General features: G+C 37.4%; 1 protein-coding gene and 1 long non-coding RNA gene across 2 annotated transcripts in view; one reads left to right on the top strand and one right to left on the bottom strand.

Moving 5' to 3' along the window:
* The window catches only part of Sgcz (sarcoglycan zeta), an 820,746-nt gene that overhangs the window by 445,964 nt on the left and 371,058 nt on the right, over positions 1-3,724 (top strand). The gene's annotated exons all lie outside the window — the stretch shown is intronic.
* On the bottom strand, positions 35-652 carry LOC113457819. The gene is made up of 3 exons (XR_003378306.1): positions 576-652; positions 214-249; positions 35-98 (listed from the first exon to the last, which is right to left on the bottom strand). It is a non-coding gene; the product is annotated as an uncharacterized LOC113457819 (long non-coding RNA).

The raw sequence follows: 3,724 nt of genomic DNA, 5'->3' as shown, positions 1-3,724 counted from the left end.
TCTCTCTCTCTCTCTCTCTCTCTCTCTCTACTCACATCAGCGCCTGGTGTGCCTGGCTTGCCTGGCGCTCCTGGCTTGCCCGGGTCTCCAGGAGGACCCTAAGAAGGAGAGGCAAGGAAAGAAAATAAAGCAAATTTAAGATTCTCCAAACACACACAGCTACAAACATATCACAAGGAAGGAAGTGAGGTGCCATGACGCCAGTCAACTTACCGGAGGGCCCACGGGACCCTTTGGACCTCGGTCACCCTGGAGACAGAGAAAAGAGTAAAAGCAGTAGGTAAGCAAGAGTAAGTAGCTGGGGACCCACGGGACAGTCTCAGGCGTGCACACCCGAAAATTATGGAGCGAAACTAGGATGAGGGCCTAAAGATGGAAGTTCATGCCCCATGGGGCAACAGGTCTAGGTCTCCTCTATAACAATCCCCAGGTTACAGTATCCAACCCCGAACTTTCACTGGCACCTCTTCTTGGGGGTGACAGGAAGGGTCACGAGGTGCTTTCTAAAAACTCATCCAAAGCCAAAGAAGTATGGGAAAGGTCTGTCTTGTAGGACAAAGGAGATACAAACTTACATCAATGCCATCTATGCCCGGAACTCCAGGAGGCCCAGGAGGCCCTGGAGGCCCCTGCTCACCAGGAGGACCTCTCTGCCAAAAAAAAAAAAAAAAAAAAAAAAAAGAAAAAAAGAAAAAGAAGAAGAAGAAGAAATCAATAAGAATGTAAATATATAATGATTCCTATCCCATAAAACTGAAAATCATTTGAAAGGCTACAGGAATTTATCAATTATAATTATTTTAATAAAATAACTAACTCATTGAAGTATTTTAAAGAATACCTGCCATGATTTTTTTTCCTTTTAAGGGGGATTCTTCTGATGGAAATAATGTGATCCTATAATCAACAGGATAATTTTCAAATAAAAAAACATTTTTTGTTGCTTAGTCAGTATATCCGTAAATGAAGTATTGGCAGTACCAAGCACAAAACTTCATTATTGCCTAAAATAAAATCTTATAAAGGAGGAAAAATTTTAGCTTATGGATGACCTCCAAAACATACAACACCCATCACCTGGGGGGATTGGCAGGCTGCCCTTTTTCAAACAACTGTAAGAACAGGAGCAACAAATAAGTTATCGTGTTCGTCTCCTTGGAGCCTTTTCCTGTTAAAATGGAAACATCTCCATGTTCACACCACGTTCAGCAGAAGAAAGTGCAATAGCCACTGACGACAAAATCCCAGTGCTCCTTCATTCACAAAGAAAGAAGCCAGAAGTACTTATGAAATTCTTGGCTTGGGTAGGAGGAATGTGAGAGCACAAACCAAAATGCTTCCTTTTACAGTGTTTAACGCAGTACAAAAAAGGCAATCTGATCTTTAAAGAGAGTTATTATGGTAAATGGGTTAAATGATCACTTATAATCTGAGAAAATTACCTTATAAACGGAATGAATATATTTAGGCTTTCAATTATTTCAAAAATGTAAATCATCACTTCACAAAGCAACTCAGTGGATGATCTTATCAGAAAAACATCTAATTTACCTGTGCAGAAGTGGCATGCTGTGATTTATCACCTCTTAAGACTTTGTCATACACAGCTTCAATATATACCACCAAATAGTCACAACAATTAGAACTAAAACATACCTTATCTTAAACATAGAGCATATATAAGTTAAGACACATCAAAAAATATCAAGAACTAGAAAATATACAATTTTAGAATAAATTAAGTTTTATAGTTGCTGACACACTGAATTATAAGAGGAGCTGAATTCTAGTTACATAACAATTCATGGATCAAAAGAGAAATCTCTCCAATATTCGACCTATAAGTTTGCAAGTGTTAATATCCATTGAATGTCTCTGAAGGTAGGATTAGCTCCCATTCTACTCCTGGGTTGTGTTACTTTTTGTAGTGTAGTCGTCTAAGGTAGAAGGACTGTCAGCTTCCATTATTGTTTTATATAGATAACTTTCACTTTAAGTACTGGTGACTGAATCCAGAGCCATGTGCATGCTAGGGAAGTTTTCAGCTATTGAACTACATAGAGTCCAGGCGACATAAATCAAGATGGAGCTCTTTGACAGTGGAAGAGATGACTAAGTGAATTTGGGAAGAATATATAGTTTCTATTTTCAATTTTATAGTAAAAAGTAGTTTATATTATTTTTATTTTCTAAGACAAACACTTGTCATTCAATATAAAGAACTTTATTTTTTCTTTTTTTTTTTTTTTGCATTTATGTGTGACTGCATGTCCTGGTTTGTACATGCATGTTGAGTCCAGAAGTCAACCATGAATGTCTACCTCAGTCATTTCTTTACCTTCCCCTTTTGAAGTAAGGCCGCTTACTAAGTTCCTGAATTTTACCAGTTCTGTAAAACTGGCTGGCCATCAAGACCAGGAATCTGGCTTTCTCTGTCCTCACAGCACTGAGATTACGGTTTATAATCCTGAACTCAGATTTATTGGCTATGTTGATCTGTAAACAGGTTCTTATCTTTGTGTGACAAGGGCTTTCTGAGAGAGAATCCTCCAAGCCCCAGGAATTAATTTTATAAAATTTTGTTCATGTATTTATTTTTATAATGATTAAATTTCTTTATAATTTTTCTGTGTGATATTCTTTTAACATTTTTAAGTGTTATTTAAAAGATTGTGGCCATCTTAAACAAATTGCCATTATTTTGTTAATATAAAATCCTGGTATGTGATAAATATTAAACAGGTTGTTATCACAAATTTAATTATAATTATGATCACCGGAACTATTCCCTGACAACTTCTCTATGGTTTTGAGCACATTTAATGCTCTGGTGATTCCGAGTGATATTTTGCTACACTCATAGCTTCGTGCCTTGTCCATTTGTGTCATCAGAGAGGTTCCCTCCAGCAGCAAACTTGAGAGGGTGCAGAGATTCACAACCAAACATCGTGTGGTGAGAAAGAGTATAAATTGGAAGTCTCTATCTGCTATCTCCCCTCAGAGTTCTGGAAACAATGCAGGAGAGATGGAAGAAAGGTATCAGAGGGCAAGAAGGACACCAGGAGAACATGGCCAACCTAATTAGCTAAGCAGGGCGTCTATAGACTCACGGACCTGAAGCAGCAAATTTGGGGCCTGCAAGCGTCTGAACTAAGTTCTCTCTGTGTATGATATTGATGCTACCTTGGTGTTTCCTCCTTAGCATTGATTGTAGCAGTGACATATTTTGTATAATTTCTTTTTTCCACATGTGTCTTTTAGAGGGATCTCCCCTTAGTTTTTGGCTTGTAGTTTTATTCTATTTCACAGTTTTTCTCGTACTTCAATGAAGCTCAGTACAATTATTTCTTTTATGTTTTATCAAACAAAAATTATTCCATGAGTCAATATTCGGCCTCTGTCTGTCCCTTCTTTCACCATGCTCTCATTTGGTTCCTCTAATATTATGGATTTATAGTAAATGTTTACTCAGCTAGTGTTGAGTCCAACTTTCTTCTCCTTTTATATAATCTTACCAATCTCTATGTTTTGTCTTGCCTTGTAAATGCTGAAAGAAGTTTGCTGAAATCCACAAGATAACTTACTGGGACTTGGAATAAAATTCACAGAACCCATAAATCAAATTGACAAGAACAGATATCTTGACAATATTTAATCATGATATTGTCTGAAATTTTTCTTCCTCTCTCTCTCTCTCTCTCTCTCTCTCTCTCTCTCTCTCTCT

The sequence above is a fragment of the Microtus ochrogaster genome, linkage group LG7_11 (assembly GCF_000317375.1).
Source record: "Microtus ochrogaster isolate Prairie Vole_2 linkage group LG7_11, MicOch1.0, whole genome shotgun sequence".
Lineage (NCBI taxonomy): Eukaryota > Metazoa > Chordata > Mammalia > Rodentia > Cricetidae > Microtus > Microtus ochrogaster.
Note: the sequence above shows the minus strand (reverse complement) of the source record. Positions and strands in the feature narration are given on the sequence as shown.